The sequence below is a fragment of the Schistocerca americana genome, chromosome 1, assembly GCF_021461395.2.
Source record: "Schistocerca americana isolate TAMUIC-IGC-003095 chromosome 1, iqSchAmer2.1, whole genome shotgun sequence".
Taxonomy (NCBI): Eukaryota; Metazoa; Arthropoda; class Insecta; order Orthoptera; family Acrididae; genus Schistocerca; species Schistocerca americana.
Genome location: NC_060119.1, coordinates 624017071 through 624036291, shown reverse-complemented (window position 1 = coordinate 624036291; position 19221 = coordinate 624017071). Strand labels below are relative to the sequence as shown.

General features: G+C 41.0%; 1 protein-coding gene across 1 annotated transcript in view; it reads left to right on the top strand.

The window, feature by feature from the left end:
• The first annotated feature begins 288 nt into the window (after positions 1-288).
• Positions 289-19221, top strand: part of LOC124625476 (GTP-binding protein drn-1-like) — a 336281-nt gene continuing 317348 nt past the window's right edge. Inside the window, exon 1 of the mRNA XM_047149173.1 lies at positions 289-327. The gene's annotated coding sequence lies outside the window, so the exon portion shown is untranslated. The remainder of the gene's footprint in view (positions 328-19221) is intronic.

Here is a 19221-nt window from a genome sequence, read left to right as displayed (position 1 = left end):
CACAAGATCTCGGTCCGCAGGTGATCATACAGAGATACGAGTGGAACACTCTCGGTGGTGTTATGAATAAAGCAAACGTGTGTGGCAAGTCCGCCGGCAGCGCTGAGGAGGTACCGGGTAGGCAAGGCCGCAACGCGTGGGAAGGCGGCGACCCGGAGCCAGGCGGCCGGGCATGAATGGCAGGCGCAGCGGAGCCGCCGGCGCGCATGCGCAGAGCGCGCGGCGCCAGCTGCGACCCGCGTAGCGTGCACGCAGGGGCAGCCGCGGCAGGCAGAGCGACCACGGCGTCCGCGCGGGATCCAGCGGAGCCTCCCCTCTCTCCATCAGGTAGGCCGCCGCTGCTCGCTCAGGCCGCAATCGAGGCTCCAGGCAAATCCTTGAGGTACAGCACTTCAGCATTGCCTCCGAGATGAACCGCTGAAGAGTATTTGAAACGTTGGTCACATTCCTAATTAACGGATTGCGTAAGCTTAAAGAACTGCGGAGCATGCTATTACGTGCCAATATAACTTTTTTTCTGCTGTTATATGAACGAATAAAAATGTTTGGCAAGGTTCAAGAACACCAATAATTTTTTTGCCTTTATCATTAAAATACGTCGTTTCTAGCAACGTATTAATTTAAAAGAGTACTTTCTCAAGCACTACTAGGTAGGTTTGAGTGAGCGCTTGTCGTCAGCTGTAAAATGTGTTATTGACCTATTCTTCTCGTGAGGGTATTAAAGAGGAATTACATGCTTTGTACATTTACGAATTGGTGGTCATCGGTGGATACCTATCCTCTTCATAACTAGGCATGCTGTATGATTTCTGTTTCATAATACTTTAGAGGACGGTCTGTTCACTACCGCTGTGTATTTGAGAAAGAGCACACACTCAAGAGCTTAACGAAGTATCCATTTGAGGAAAAACGATGGTAGAAAGGGTATTGTTTTTAAATTTATCCCAGTTAATACTAAATACATTCCCATTTAGAGTTAATTTTTAGAGGTCACTGGTTTTGTTTTCCATCGCTAAAATTCGTAACAATTGCCAATTTTCTAGCTATCAAGAATCTAACATATTTTAATCCATTCTGATACAAGTACTGTACCCCACGGAAAAATAAACATCTGGCGTCATAAGATTGCGATTTCCTTTTTGTACTCTTAACTACTACGAGAAATTCGAGGAGATCGTGCAGTAAAGCAGTATTAGGACACTATATTGCTAAGTCCAAAGGGGTCATACTGTTTACAGGGCTGTTATATACGGTGGTTCAAATCGCTGAGCATTGTGATATCCGTTGCCACAGCAAATGACAGTTGTACGAAATTTCTTTCCTCATGACTACACTATAATCCTGAAGTAAGCCTTTTTTTTCTTCAACAGCAGCCTGTCTGTATTACACTTCGTTTGAAAAGTACAATTATTTTCTAAGTAATACAGCCACCTGTTACTATTGAGCCTAATTGAATGTCGGACTGCTCTGTTCGTATATTTACGATACATTACGACAAGAAATGTGCACACAATTCAATCGATAAGGAGCAAATAAACACTGAAATCATATACCTTTTCACTGGGAAATATACACCAAATACTTCCTGCTCGTCAAGACGTAACTGAAATACTTATTCTACAATTTCCTGTTTCATTTATGAAAAAATTAAAATTAAAGCTAAATCACACACCTGTTTATCCGGGTCGCAGAAACTAAGAAAACATACATTGATTGAATCCAGGCATTTGGCATGAAGCACTTAACTGTAACTTACACAACTTGTTCAAATGTTCAAATGTGTGTGAAATCTTGTGGGACTTAATAGCTAAGGTCGTCAGTCCCTAAGCTTGCACACTACTTAACCTAAATCATCCTAAGGACAAACACAGACACCCATGTCCGAGGGAGGACTCGAACCTCCACCGGGACCAGCCGCACAGCCCATAAGTTACACAACTCATTCATAAATGTTCGTTTTCGATTCCTGAAACTTTGTGTTTTTTACGAAAGTGGAAACCGTGAGAAATTAAAGTTGTCACGAATAGTAACAGGCGTTCCCTTGTTGCCATACGGCTCTGTGTTGGAATCTGCAACGTTCAGTTAGGTATTGCATTACAGTGCTAGATTACCATTTCATTGTTTTAAATGTTAAGCCAATACAGAAGAGGGACGGCACTGCTTAAGCGGAAAGCGATGCCGTCTGTGGCAGAGGCAGGCCATCGCGTCGCCGCCTTGACTCCGCCAGGTGTGAGCGTGTGCCGGCACCTGTCTGTCTCAGACAACAGGTAGTCGTGGCTGTAGCGCGGGTTGCCTGCTTCTCTGGCGCCCGCCGCTAAGCGCGCATGCAGTACGCCGTGAGCGGCATTTCTTAACCGTGCGACACACTGCGTCATTCTTTTTGCAGTTAACGATTTCTGCAACATACCTCTTACTAAAATCAGGTTAGTTTGGTTGTGGGATTGCATTAGAAGTAGCTTCCGCGTGGCATATAGACTCCTGTCTATTGTCGCTTAGTGCTAAAAAGATCACTGTAACCGTATGATTTGCATTCGATATAATAAATGTGACTCGTACAACAATAGGAATGAACTATTGTTACTAGCCACAAGGGAATCCGCAGCACCGCTCAAGTATGGTCAGTAATCCTGTCAAAATGTACTCTGTTTTTGATTGATCTCTAACGTTTTTCAATATTTAGAAAATTTTTTTGGTTAGAAGAGGAAAGAATTTTTTCTTAAAATAAAATATTATTGAATTAATTGTTTTACACGATATGTGTAGAGAGTCCGCTTAAAAATTCTTATCGGTGTTAGTAGAATGTGTTGGGTCATTCCATTTCCGTGCTACCTGAACAAAATATTCATCTTCTCCATGTCTCCAGTGATGTATTGTTACTTATAGTATGCTAACTAAATAGGTATCTATGACAACCACAAACATTTGTTGTAGCAGCAGAACGAAATGTATTCGTCAGTTGACGGATAGACACCAAATCGGTAATGTGGCCCGTGAATAGTGTAAATCTCACCACGTATCTTACTTTGTTAATAAATTGTACAGCCAATATTTTGGAACAAATTGGTTTACACGTTTGCTATTGGAATAGCTGAATTTCTCGTTTCTATATCAATTCATGGACTTCAGTCGAAATTGCTTTCTACCTAGCAGCCTGCATATGTCCCGAAAATAGCAGATTATCATCTACTGACATGTAAGGCGCAAAGAATTGGTCAGTTGCATTCTGTCGTAAGGGCAAAGTGTGCTCTAAGATAGACCATCAATGTTTATATGGTACATGTTGCGCACCGTATAAATCATAGACAATATGGTTATAGAAACCCTTCACTCCTTATATTATTTGAGCAGAGAAATCTACTAGCGTTTATTAATTTGTGGCTATTTATTGTGCAAAAATGAAATGAAACGAAGTACGCTGATAATCTAAAACAGAAACTACGTCACCCTATATGGTTGTCCTGTACAACAACTTTAACCAAGGAAGGATAGAGCACTTAATATGAACACGTCCAACATCACTACAGATTGTCAGCCCAATATTTTAAATAACTATACATGTTCCTTTAACGCACTAACAACCACAACACTTCATACTGAAGTTATTTCTTTGAAAATAGGTTCTTCCTCCAAAAGTAGTTTACTGTGGTATAATAATTTTACTCAACTACTAGAAAGGCAGAAAGTTGTTTTTCTATACGTCCTGGGTTTCACTGGTATAATTTCAGAGTCGTAACTCAGTCGATTATGGAACTATACCTATGCAAGGAAGTACAGTTAATATGAACATTTACATAGCACTCCATTTAAGTCATAACTTGTTGTCTGCCACAGCTCTTTGTTCCATAGCAGATGGGAAACCAATCTAACATTCTCAACAGTAGATCACATTTATACATCATCTCCTTCGTATACAAGTCGTATTATTAGATGGCCACAAGGTGATACGACTCTTGGCATTCTTGGTGTGTTTGATAGCCAGTGATCAATAATTCCTGTATCCACTCTTACTTATTCTCGACAGTATTTAATTCCTGCGAATCTTCTGGCTGCTCTCTGTAACACAATAATAAACTCTTATGACTGTCTTTAAAGCATACAGGTTTAAGGTAAATTACAAATACCTCCAATGATATCATTCTTACAGTCGCTCCTGAACCAAGTTGTCGCTTACCCGTGTCGAAGTGCACTGCTCGTTTATTAAAAACATCTGATATCCGCAGAATACATTGACGATCCGGTGGTTCCATGTCTGAATATCCACTGTTGCCCAGAACTGTGTAACGGAAGTTCATGGTGACTAATCCCTACTCTCCATACATGCAAAAGTGTCTCAATGAAATCGAATTTCTGGTGAACAGATTGGGGTAACACGAAAAAGACTTCTTGATGTTTAGTGAATGAATAGAATATTAATTAAACTTCAGTACAACTGTCATTCTGAGCAAAAAACGTATTACATAGTCAACAAATCCGTAATGTATGAATTTTTAGTTAAGTAATAGTTTATTTCATTGCTCTCAGCAATAAAATGTGTAAATTTCGTTTGCACTCTCCAATTTGACGATTCAGTGTGTTAGGGATATAACTACAGATATTTCTAGCCATGACTGTGGACAGTATGTTGAGCAACAATACGTAAGTATTTACTTCGTCTGCAGACTAATACTTATAGATATTACTGGTGTATGGTTTTAGGTTGGTTACGACGCGTGTCGCAAGCAAGCTATTAAAGTCGATTTCCCCCTGGACAGCAGGATAGCTATTCACGTGTGGAATTTTTAGGCAAAAGGAAAGTGTATAGCGACAGGCGTAGTCCACTTATCGGTGCAGTTACGACCGTACAGAGAAGTCAGTTAGTAAATTAAGTGATGTACTTGCGGGTGGACTGCTAGAGAAAGAACAACTTACAACCTGAAATTGGTTCATATCAAAGTACCAATGATCGCAATATCTGCACGTATACCGTAACAGTCTGTATCTATGGTTTGCAATGCCTGAAAATAGAATTTCACTTAACTTAAGTTTTTACCAATACGAAAGCCTTTTAGATTCTGTCTGCCTATACTGAACTGACTAAGTGAGGTTAGTTTTCTGTCAGATCCCTTCCTTTAATTTCAGGCCACTAAAAGTTCCTCACTAAATTATCGTGAAACGAGTCTGGCAAAAGATAAATTGTAGTGGTTAACTTCCACATAGATGCCGATAATCTATAGGCATAAAGGGAGGAAGCAGCATATGTTACAAGTATCCTACATAATTGCAACGACTTCCGGGAACCGTTAACATGGCGTAAACATACCTATCGGAAATCTGAATAATTTGCGTCACACTTCTTTTTAAGTAGCCTCCTGGAGCTACATACCAAAAGTAACAGGCTCAGCCACTTTATGCCCGCAAGTGGCTTGACAGGCAACACGACTGTGCGTGAATGGATTATGAATACTCACAGTGGAACGTTATTACCGTACACAAATTTTCGTACTCGAAATTACACTCAGAGTCGTTTATTATAACTTACGTTCATCTGTTAGTGATACGAGCAGTTTCGAAGCTTATAGTTTAAAATTGTAATAGGAAGATTTTCTGTCAACTAAATTTCACACGATGTACTCAAATGCTTATTTTTCGAAGTTCAAGTGCTTCTAGTGAAAAAAATTAGTGCTTGGTTCCAGGAGAAATATTAATCGACAAATATACCTTCAGATGATATTTTTGTTGCAAGTTACAGTAAAAAGTCGACGATACAACATCTGGCAACGGTTGAAGTATGATCACTAGTCCCGATTGAAAGATGGATTCATCATAATTATGTGTGAGTCCGAATGCAATGATATCCAATACGAGTGTAAGAATCAAGATCGCTTCCAGTGAAACTATAAAATATGTTAACTGTTCGACTTCAATAACTTCCGTCAAGTGAATATTTATGTCAGGTGAATATATGGTATTGTTGGATTTTACCTTGACGGTTCTGAAAGCAACAATAATGATAGAGGGTTTATAACAAACACTATTTTAGCATAAACAGAATTGCAATGTTTTAAGCGTATTTTTAATATGGTGTAGCAGTAGCACGCCTCGAAGGACTTTTAACACACGTGACACCTTCCACGAGGAATACGTTTCCAAGTCTATGCAAACCTGTTCCTATACGAAAAAGATTGCATTTATTTTGTTAATAAATTAATCTACGATATGTCATTTACTTTAGAAATTTCTAAAGGTTGAAGAGCGTTTACGTTATACACCTTCCAGACTATTTGTAAGTCGTGACTAAATTAAGTTTAATTTACTTTTGTAAACAACAATAATAAGTTGACGAATGGTTCTTGTAGTTGCCGAATTGACCACGTTGATATCCAGAACAGGAAGTTAAGTCCTAGTCGGGTTTTTTTGGGGGGGAGAGGGGGGGGGGGGGAGAACGTTTTCTAATCAGCAACATGGTCATCAGTTGCTTCGCCATAGAGGAGTGATGAAATGAGAATACATTGAAGCACGCTTATCAAGTAATACTTTACTTCAGTGTCATAGCGTGTTGAGACTCACTCATAGTATCTGCAGGTAACTTTTAACTCATGGCAGCGTATTGTTGTATCGATCAGACATGCTTTCGAAACATGACTATCATTTATTTTTTCATTTCCCTGTTCGTATTTTTTCACTCTTTTGATATTCTGCATTTTCATCCATCGATGATATTTTGTTCTGTATTATATGCAGCCGCAGAACCAGAAACTAATGTGAAGTTATAAAATGCAATCTCTCAAACGGAAATCTGAGAAAAAAACAGGAAAAGAAGTAGCAATGTCCATCACTTTTACTGCAAGAAAACGGAGTGCCACAACACTAAGAGGAGGGGTTCGTCTCTACGACTTGCATTTTTAGTAGATCCGCTTGTTACTCTGCGACTGCAGTAAGTTACATCAAAAGTCTACCCTGTGGCTTCAGGAAAAAGGAGATTTTACTCTTCCTTTGTTTTCGACCCGTATTTCGTTGCTGATTAACGCTTAGTAGCTGGTGGTAGTAATTAACACTAACTGAGATCCTGTGTGGGCTGCAAATGTCGTATGGCAGCGAATCTGAATAGATACGCTAATGTGGAACCTGTGTACAATGGAAAATAATTAGATACAATTTAGGTACCAGGTACATTGTTTGTACGACCGTATGCCACCAACGCTGTCATTTGACAAGCCATAACGTGGCTGAATAATACGGCTATCGAAGAGAGAGACCGTGCGATGTATGTGAACCTATTTTGTGCGAACGACAATAATTACACTGCAGTATTGAGAGAGTATTGCCGACTGGAATATCTGGAGAGGTCCGATGTCATTAATGGTTTAACGAAGATGGTAATGAAATTCGAAAACACGGGTGAGCCTCGTTTGACACCTGGAAGAAGAAGGCGCCCTATCCCGATGGAAGCTACTGATGTTGCTGTTCCGTATCTGATCATGCTGCACCTGCCGTGGGTAGTTCTAGTGCTCGTGCAGCGTCACGAAAATTGTCCATCGCATGGTGACCAGTACGGTGTATGCTAGACCGGTAACCGTACAGTACCCAGACGACGCTGCAACTGAAACCCTATGATCCTCAGTAACGTCCTGAATGTGCTCTTCGGTTCCCAGCACGGATAGAAGTTGATGAAACGAGACCAGGCAATATTCTATGGAGTGACGATGCACATTTTACCCACGGCTCGCAGTGAATACACAGAACTGCCGAATCTGGGGTACTATTAAAACATGTGTTATGCATATGACTGTATGGTGAGGCTTTACAGGCACCTTTATTCTCGGGTCCGTTCTTCCACGAAGAAAGTAAGCCCTGCAGTGCTGTTAGGTGTACCGTGAAGTCCACGCGTTTTGGGGGCCTTGTACAACACATGATTCCTACTTTCAGTGAATAGAGTTGAATAGATACCAATAATTACACTGAAGATAGGCATCTCCATATGTCGGTCACGTGATTTGTCTGATGACCACTTTAAGGTTGATGATAGCAACAACTAACAGAACGCGCATACCAAGAGCACGTTCGATCCCTTACTGACCTGCAGGCCAGTATAGAAGAACACGTTGCTCAGATTCTGCTGTGAGTGACTGTTGGTGACGTCGTTTTACGGATGCTGCATCTCGTCCACGTCTTCGGTGACCAAATTAACAAATTGTGTTTGTAGTGGTTAATAATAAAATAAACATTACGACTTCTCACTTGTTTGACCTTGTTCATAATCCATTACACATGGAAATATTTGTATACGTTTTGAGTGAAACGACCTGCACTGGCTGTAAAATGCTTTTTATTAAACGTCACGAGCAGTGTCACATCAATTGAAGACGCATCCACAGGTTACTCGTGCTGAATCAATAAGGATAAATAATTTATTTTCGTAGTTCACCGCATGCACAGTCGTCTCCACCCTTCACGCTTTGTATAGCGACGGTTTTTCTCCCGTCGCTTCTAAGCATCTTCTGCATTGCAGTGCGGTAAGTAATGCCTTGTATGCTGCCGCTCAACCACGCCTACTCGTGGCACGGCAGGTATCTTCTAGTTTATCGCCTTCATACATTGAAATCGTCTATGTGCTTGACTAGTGTACAGAATTGTTTGGCCTGTTTGCTTCTTATCCAGTTTTTAATTTTATAGGTTCTGCTATCTCCTTCATTTTTAATTATAGACAGCCGTTTTCAGCGCGTTGTTTGTTTACAACTTGACGTGAATGGCATTTACCTTTCCGCTATAACTTGTTAAAAATCTATCGCTGTGAGTATTCTTCAACTACTGCAATAAATACTTCCTTTTTTTCACTATTGCTTTATTCTTCAGACCATTGTTAAGAATGCTTTGAGAAAAATTGCTGATTAATTTTATAGAGATCAGCTGAGTGTGCGTCTTCAAATTAACAAGAAACCGGTTTGACTTTTAATAAAAAGTATTTTACTACCAGTGCGGATAATTTCATTCAAAATACGAAAATTTGGCTGCGGTTGCCCGCAATTTGAAATAACATTTCTATATGTCTTTCGTGTATTAACAGCGCCAGATTTGCACCTGATGGTCAAAATTGGAACTATTTTTTTTCTAGCGTAAATCTGTTCCGCATTTACTCTTTAGCATATCTACAAGTTTCCCAGCAATATGATAATTATAACCGACAATGGACCTCTATGAGCAGCTGCACTTTTACTGTAACCACGTCGCATGTTCTATCCAGTTCAAGTCACGAATTTCTTTAGGTCGGGAAATACGCTGGATGCATATGTTGCCTTGCGTACCACAGTTCGGTAGTAAGTGCAAATAGTAGCTGTATTTGTATATCAGTTTTTTGCACCCTAGTACGCACTATATTTCGTAATAAATGCAGTTCAGTCAGCCTGTAACCTTTCTTTCATTATTCTTTTCTCTGGCGTTACATCATTGTTTGGAGAAGTAAGTACAATGAGACGAACTTTTAAATTAGAAAGAAGATTATTTATACAATACAGATGTGCCAACATCAATCGCGCAGTTGCATTGCCAGGTGCTGCGTTAAGAACAACAGAGAGAATCTTATCGTTATAGTCCTGCGGGAGATGTTTGTGAAATTACCATACAGCTGCATCTACATCCATATTCTGAAAACCACATTACGTTATGGGTGACCGTGGTTCCATTTCCGTACTTCCAGATCCTGACGCGAATTGTGCTTGGAAAGAACGAATGTCGGTTCGGTTGTTTCCGTATGAGTTCCGACGTCACTGAAATACTCGTGGAAGTAATGTCGAACCGAGCGGTTCTAGGCGCTACAGTCTGGAACCGCGTGACCGCTACGGTCGCAGGTTCGAATCCTGCCTCGGGCATGGATGTTTGTGATGTCCTTAGATTAGTTAGGTTTAAGTAGTTCTACGTTCTAGGGGACTGATGACCTCAGAAGTCAAGTCCCATAGTGCTCAGAGCCATATGAACCATTTTTTGAAGTAATTTCGCGAGACATATTTGGGAGGAAATAAAATGCTGCTCAGCTCTTCATGGAACTTACGCTCTTGGGAATTTGACACTGGTGTAGAATGGCTGTCTCGTAGTGTTTCTCATTGGAGTTTTTCGAACATCTCCATAGCGCCCTGGTATAAATCCAGGACCAAACGCGCAGCCCTTTGTTGGATCTTCTCTGTCTCTTTTATTAAACCACCTCCCAGACCAACGACTAATGTTCGATGAAACAAGGGTGTTGTACTCTCCCAATGAATTTCAGGCTAGTGTCTGCTTCTCTGGGAACTATTCTTATCTGGCCATTCCAATTTTTTATCGTTAAGAGCTCTTACTCCTAGGTCTTTTACAATTACTACTGTTGCTAGTAATTTATCAACGCTACTGCAATCGAACTTCAGCAAATCTATTCGCCTGTATACACACAATAAATGACGTTCATTAACGTTTCGAGTCAATTGATAGTCCCTGCACCAAACATCCACTTTCTGATAATCTTCCCTTGATTTCTTCTTCCAATACATTACAGAAACGTCTGCAAAAGACCTTTTGGACTTGCCGACGTTTCCAGTAGATCGTATACACTCATTTTATTATAGCCCTTTAGTACTCCCTTATGGTACGAGTAGTTCCGAAATATCTCCTACATCGGTTGATCTTTGAGAACAACGTGGTCTGTTCTACGTGTGATAAAATTTGGAAATTTGTGGTAAGGACTATGGGACCAAACTGCTGAGGTCATCGGTCCCTAGGCTTACGCACTACTTAATCTAACTTAAACTAACTTACGCTAAGAACAGCACACACCCATGCCCGAGGGAGGACTCGAACCTCCGACTACGTGTGATAGGTCAGACTGTTGATCCGATTCATATTTGCTTCCTGACTTGTTTCAGATTTTTAGTAAACTTTTCGTGAAGTTCGATTTCATTCTCAGAGTTTAGATTCCTGTGAAACTCGCACTCTCATAAACTTCGCGTCTCTTCTCTGTCACTTCTAATAAGGGTTTATTCACCTCACTTACGTATAATATAAGCAATTTTTACAATTTTTAACTAATAAAGCAATCACCGTAAGTCTTCTTCCACATCATTCATTGATTTTTGCACATTTTGTGATTTTTTTTAAAGAAATTCAGCCATCTTTAAGTCCCCACATCCGAGAAGCTGAAGTTGCTCTGTGTAAAATGACGAGTGCTCATGACTGAATCCTACAGCTGTAAGTGTTATGTGAAGTAAAAAAGAAATTAATCTATAGGATATTGTGCACGTATTAATAGCACAGTTTTTTTAAATTTGATAAAATAATAAAACGGCGGACGGTTGAAACAAATATGATACTTGACGTGTCTTTCGGGTCCTTTCTTGGGCAGTAACTGGCGAGCAAATTAAAACAGAAAAATTAGCCCATTACTACTTGCGGACATTCCAGAGGAGTAATTCGGCCACATTTCAGAAGACGTCTTTGTTAATGTACCCGCAGTCAGTTTTGCCAGTTTGAGATACATTGTAGCCCGCATCTCGTGGTCGTGCGGTAGCGTTCTCGCTTCCCACGCCCGGGTTCCCGGGTTCGATTCCCGGCGGGGTCAGGGATTTTCTCTGCCTCGTGATGGCTGGGTGTTATGTGCTGTCCTTAGGTTAGTTAGGTTTAAGTAGTTCTAAGGTCTAGGGGACTGATGACCATAGATGTTAAGTCCCATAGTGCTCAGAGCCATTTGAACCATTTTTTTTAGATACATTGTATACCATAGAGATTCTGACATAATGCAGGAAAGTTCCTCGTTACTAAACGTTATGAAAGACTCTGTTCATCAGAATTTGTGCACGACATAGTGGTTTTCGCAATACTTGTACATTTTAAATGCTTGCAGTAGGCAGTAAAATTTCACATCGCCATGGATATAGATATATCGCTGGAATAACTAAAAAGACATAGATACAACCAACGTTTTTCTTTATGTTAAAACGATGTATTCTCCTTTTCTTTTTGCAGCACTTTTGTCAGCATTCACTTTTACTTCCGGCAGGAGTGTAGTGCCTGGTACCAACGTTTCCATAATTATATACACAGTATTTTCCTGTATTTAGCCTATCTAGCTGTTTTTAGGGAAAAACGCCTTTTTAAACTGCGTTTGCCTTGGCAAAATAAAGCTTAAAGGGGTGCAAAGGGCGAGCTGCCGTAAGAGATTAAACGAAAAGATGAGTGCTCTGCTGCACTGTGTTTGGTTTTATAAACACATCTTTCCATACCTTTCTTCAAACAGCTCTCGAAACAACATTTTAACACTGGTTTCTTGAATTTCCATCCTTTTATCTTTTTCAGAGTTCGTGTTGAACAAGAGACAAGAATGCCTGCACTAACGTTTCTGCATTAGAACCTGTCACTATTGGTTACTTGCACGACTAACGGCGAGTGGGTGATATCGCTGTAGTCTGCCTTCACCAGCTGGGCCCTCAGCGAATCCAGTCGTTAACAAACACGCCACCAGTTCCGACAAACACTGGGAGTGCCGTTAGGTGCGCCTGTGACGTCACAGACAGTTGCCCAGGGTAAACAGTATCGGTTAGTTCGCGCCGAAAGCGTTAATGATTTCGTGCCGTCCAATGCGGAACCGATAGTGTCCTATCACGGGTAAACTGCTGATGGGATTTACGCGTTTCTGTAAATATTTTGTGAAGCTCATACGTGTTCCACGCCATAACTACTCGCCGAGACTATGCGGGACAGGTTTTAGAGGAGTACAGAACTTAACGAAATTAATTGTGGTCTTGCATTCTAAAATAAAAAACACAAAAAACTAAAAACATAAATTTATTTTTGTGATTTAACCTTTTATTCTGAATAATGTGTGGATATCGACAGATAGTACTTTTTTAAAATTATTATTTTCAGCAGAACGTTGCACTTTCGAACGGGAACCATGTTTCATGAGCTCGTCAAAATTATCACTTATATTATACGCTGGCAATGCTTTTGAACTATCAAACAAGAAAACAATGTGCTATAATTATATTATACAAATAACGTTGAAAGGAGGCAGTTTCAACTCTACTTTCTACCTCTCTCACGTCGTGTCATCGCACACATAAAATCTTCAAAAATGATTCAAATGGCTCTTAGCACTATGGGACTTAACATCTGAAGTCATCAGTCCCCTAGGATTTAGAACTACTTAAACCTAACTAACCTACGAACATCACACACATCCATGCCCGAGGCTGGATTCGAACCTGCGACCGTAGCAGTCGCGCGGTTCCGGACTGAAGCGCCTAGAACCGCTCGGCCACCGAGGCCGACATAAAATCTAGTTTGATAGTTTCTTTATCGCCTTTTGCTTGCGCGTATCGAATACTGGAGTACTAAAATACACTGCCTGATAAAAAAATTGTGAAGCACCTAAAAAACGTCGTCATATGTTACACGTACACACCATCGGCACGCCGTGTAAATGATTAAAGTTTCAATTCTCTGTGACAGGGAAAATCAACAAGCGTGTATTAGTGATGTTGGTGTTGTTTTCAGGCCTGATGGTGCATATTAGTGGCGCGAACAGCGTCGTATGTTGAGTGGTCACTGTGAAGGACACGGGGATGCCGTGTACTCTTATGAGACATGAGACAGCGTTACCAGCACCTGAAGCTTAAAACGGGCATTATTGTGGGTCGCCATTTGTCTGGTACGTCAAACAGTACATCATACAGGTTTTTTATGCCTTCCGATGAGGCAGTGGCCCTATGTTCCGGTAGGACTCGTCTGGTCACCACAGTGGAAGGTCGCCGCATTTTGCACCAAGCACATAGTAACCTCTACACATCTGCGCCCGCATCCGAGACAGTTAATGGTCTCCCTGCAAAATTCTGTGTCATCCAGCACCTGTCGTCTGAGACCAGCTGTAGCCAGACTATGGAATTACCGTCTCATGAACATCACAACACAGACGGATGCGTTTGGATTGGTGCCGTGACGGGCTAGCGCGGACTGCTAACGAATAGCGTCGTGTTGTGCTCACAGATGAATCACAGTCCTGCAGTGCCCCGGATTACCATCGGTGGCGATTATGGCGGCAATTTGGAGAAAGAGGACAGAGACACCCTTCTTACAATGTTTCGAAGAGACATAGCGATGTTACCGCTGGCGTCATGGTGTGCGAAGCTATCAACTATGAGTTCAGATCACGGATGATGGTCGTTGAGGAAACTGTGGAAGGAAAACGGTACGTCATGAACATCCCGAGTCCTCGCCTTATGATGTAATAGTATCGTGGCGACATTTTTCAGCAGGACAATGCTTGTTCACACATGGCACGTGTACCTAAGAACTGCCCGCGTGATCTGGTCAGCCAGATCCCCACATGTGTCCCAGTTGAACATGTGTGGGACCAGCTCAGACGTCAACTCAGTCCCAGTGTCAGTCTCTGAAACATCAACAGTTGTTGGCCATCACGCCTAAGGAAAGGCAACAACGGTTTTATTACACTTCCCCTCTAAGTCAGAGCATGTGGCCATGCCAGATGGGTGAAACGTGATAGTGGTAAGTGGCAAATTTCGTTAGATTTTTTTTTCGTTGCAATAACATCTCACACCCTCTCAACTCGTTAAGTTTCGTTTCCGCCTCCCCTTCTGGATGCTTCACTTATTTTTTAAGTGGTGTTTTTGAAATGACAGTGTCACCTTATGGCAAGGTTGTCTTTGGTCCATGTTTCCGCATTGTGTTAAACGACCATGATGCGACATCCATCGAATTCTGGTAAGCTTCTTGTTTGCTTCAACACAGTTCAGTGTACGACGTCCTGGCATCCGTGAGGTTGGCAAGTGTCGTGTATAACGCAACTGTATCATCTCGATTACCAAATTTCTGTAGCTACATCGTATGTGCACTTCGGAAGCCGCTGTAAAGTTCATGGTGGAAAGTACACTGTACAAATACGGGGTGTTGGAAAAAGAACTCCCTAGTTTTAATGTGTCTTAGAAGCTGTGCAAAGTGACACACACTATTCAAGTTTGGCACCCCTGCAATTGGCAGGTCTGCTTAAAACTTGAGCCGGCAGCGGTGCTGTTTTTTTCCTCTGCTCCCTCAGTTCAGTCCAGGCGTGCGTGCGTGCTGTGCGCTGCAGAGCAACTAAGCAACTACGTGTACTTCGCAGCAGAAAGCGCACTGTGTTATTTGGCTTGTGAAACCTGAGTCAGCTATAATAGCACATAGTAATTTTGGACGTCAGTATGGTGGTGAGCCACCTACAGCAAAAACTATCCGTCTTTGGCTAAAATCTTTCAAGGAGAACTTTCAAGGAGTGTTTCAAATGCAAAATCACCGAGTAGACCGAGAATTTTTCTGTTGAACAGATCCATGTTTTGTGTGTTCGAGGCCCGAATACGTTATTGGCCAGACGTATCTACAATTACAAATGCCTAAAGGTACTCTATATGATGTCGTGTATAAAAGATTTTAGTTGTGCTCCTATAAATTGCAACTCTTACATTAAATAAAATCTACTGATAAAATCGAAAGGTATGAGTTTGCTGTCGACTTTCTAGACGGAACTGATGATGATGTCGATCTTTTAAAAACGATTCTCTTTTCTGCTGAGGCTATACTTCATGTCAGTGGAACAGTTAATCGTCATAACTGCACAAGTGGAATATCGTCACGACGCGTGCAGGGCACCAAATGGATGCCACGTTGAAGTCTACTAACATTACACAAAACTTGAATGAATTCTTTTTCATGATATATACTCAATATACTCAATGTAATTTTTCATTAATTTCCCCATTAACTTTATACTTAAAAGCTAGGGACGTCTTTTTCAAACTCACTGTATTATCGATTTTCTGAACTATTCAGTTCGGGTAATGTGTCTATATGTGCTATAAGCTTTTTTTTATTATTTTGGTCCTTCGTGCGAGATACACGACGGGGCAGCTTGATGGTCGCACAGCACTCTTCGAGAACAGCTTCTCTCCATTAACCCAACAGAGTTTCAAGAGAACTGCATTGTCTGTCCTCTTCAGATTCCCATTTAATTTTCCCGAGCATATCTGTTAGACTTTCGCATGGTCTACACTGACAGGTTACGATGCTAACAGCACGTCTTTTAATTAGGCTGACATCTGGCGTCAAGCCTACTTCATAAGAGCTCCAAACAATGGGAAAATACGCTACAATTGACCGTACTGACGTCTCGTATGCGATTTCGTTTGCAGGTACAAAGCATTTCCGCAGATTCCTTCCAGGAAATTTAAGTCTTTCGCGTGATTATCACATCGGTTCTTAGTATTACTTATACTATTCCAGGCACTGTCGCTTGATCGTTTAATCAGATAGTATCGGATTCTTTATCTGTGGTATAGGCCTTATCTTACATTTACTCATATCTGAAGTGAATTTTTATTGATTACAACAAGCAGAAATCTGAGACTTTCTGTAGTTCCCTACGAACATCGAACGACGATAGATACCAACAGACAACAACATCATCACCGAAAATTCTTATTCTTTTGCTGTTCCAATTTAATGACTGGTTTATGTTTATTGAAAACATCGGGTACTCTATTACGGTTCCTTGGAGCTCATTCAATGTTATTTTCGTTTCAGTGGAGCATTCACCGTCCAGTACAAGGATTCTATATGTCAAATATTCCTCGAGCCAATCGTAAATCTACAAACATTTTTCGTACATCCAAATTTCGTTAGTGGTCGACGTTGTGGTACCATGTACAACATTTTTCGGAAATCTGATGAGCATGTCTGTATGAATAAAGCAAGTTGTACTTCACATAAGTGGGTATTTATAAATGCGTTCTTTCTTCCGATACAAGCTTGTTGTCCTCCAGGAATTTAGAAACATTTGAACTTCGATATGCTCTAGTATTCTGTAGTTCAATAGCAGTGCCATCACTTCCGGTGTCGTGTTGCGCATCCGACGTTGGCTTACACAATTTGGCTTCTTGCTTCCCCCATTCTCTTTCCCTTGGTGGACTACCGGGAACCGATCCAGACCAGCCACAGGAATCATCTACGCAATTGTGGTACTTACACTCAACGTGGAAACCCTTCTCCCCCTCCTCCTTTATAATTAGTTCAATTGTACGTTGACCTGTGCGAGTTTGTTATAAACAATAACCGCCAATTCTTCTTTATAGCTCACATAATTAAGGATCTAGGGTTATCTTGCCTTAAACTATGTAGTTTCAACTACTTTTAAACGTCATGAAACTACACACCTCCCATACAGGCAGATTATTCTAAACATGGGTCTTCCTATTTACTTTTTGGCAAGGCATAGAGAATTTGGAAACAAGTACTTTTGTACAATTTTTTTAGCTTCTACATGAACATTTACACAAAGAAAACAAAAATTTCTTCAATTTTATTTGGTGTGGTTCCAATAACATCCATTTCAATTCTTATCCCAAAATTTAAATCTACATTGGACTCTTTCTAATTCCTTCTCCAGCCAGTAATGTGACTGTTACAAAGAACGTAGGTTCTCGAATTCCAAAACATACTTAATTTTTTCCTGTAAACTATCTCTTTCATGGTCTTAAAAATTAGCTCTGTGTCTTCCAGCAATTCTTCTAGACGCCAGCAGTTGGTGATTTCTATGTTACCTCTTATTTTTTTAACTAACACGTTTCTTATAACACACCACATCTTTCTGGATGTATGCTACCAGCTCTTTTGATGCACATTCTTGTGGAATTTCGGTACAGGACTTCATATTCACAACTTTTACAGACCTGTGGTCGTTCAATGTTGGTATTCCGTTGGTTTTAAACTCGACAAAAGGATATTCTGTTGCTAGGTGCACAACATCCAGTCCAGCACAGATACCATGTACACACACACACACACACACACACACACACACACACACACACACTGTGTTTAAAGCGATATGTTCGTCTTACCTGCAAATTTGCAATATCCTCTTCCTTTTTCCAATTGCACTTTTTATTCTTGCCTTATAGGAGTTGTCTTCGCCATGTATTCAAGTTTTAGTTTTTTGCTTCAATATCTTGCATTTCCAGTTTTCTTGGAGAATTTACTATCTAGATAAAAGTTAAATGAGTCACATGTCTCCTTCTTTAGCATTACAGACCGTCCCTTCTCTAAATAATCATGTCAGCCCACCTGATCACAGATTTTAATCACCATAATGTTATTGCAAAAACAATTCTGTAATAGAAGTAAGCACATTCAAATTATTCTGGCTAAGGAGCGTATCATTTTTGGTACAATTTATGTTGCGAATATCAGAAACATGATTATTCAGGTTCTCCAGTAATAACCAAAACCCAAAGCGTTCTTTGAGTGCTCTCATCCTCTTCCCTAAAAGCTGAGGGATGTTAAGCACTTCGGAGATACCCATATTGACAGTTTCAGCTACCACAGGAGACTTATTGGTTGCGGCTGTCAAAACCCCTTTTATACTTTAAAGTTCCAAGATGGTGATACTTCTGGTCACATGATCGTCGAGTCATCCCCTTCTTGGTGTTGCGATTTTTTTTCCATCAGTGTGTATTCATTTATGGAGTATTGTAACTCAACTTCCGCTGGGCCTCTATCGATGTACCTCTTATTCTTTTTGCTTACTTATCGGCCTAGCTTACCTCAACGTTTAGCTCCAGGTTGCTCTAACCGGTTTTATTTGCTTTCGTCATTTATCATGTATGTTTAGAGAATACCTTCGCCGCTACTAACGTTTGGAAATTGAACAAGGAGAACAAACTCACATCGACGATGCAGGTAACTTGGCTTGTCAAATTTACGATAATTTCATTACCGTGATATAATTTCACTAAGACTTTTCAGTCATTGTTGGAGTAGGCGTTCCGTTCCTTAGTTCGAAGACTGGTTTCCTGCTGTTTTTCTGGGTAGTTTATCTTGTGTGTAACCGGCACTGGCTGGTGAAAGCAAGCGCTTGCTGTAATCGCGCTGCTTGCAGCAGTCAGCTGACAGTTTTCCGACGTTGCTTCCGCCGTCGGTAGGTTGGTACGGCCACTCGGTCAGCAACCTGTGGTGTTACCAAAAATTTTGGTCCAGCCACACGGTTACCATAATGCAGGATGCTCCTGCAGTATTGCGACAGGTGTACTACATGGCGCCTTGAGTATGCATGTGAACATACTAGTGCCTGGCGTGTATAAATACTGGCCTCAAAGCCGGCAATAGGCACGGAATTGGCGGCAGGCGTGAAGTGGGCTAACAGTGCATGGCTGGGAAATCGTCGGCCGATTATTATCGTCC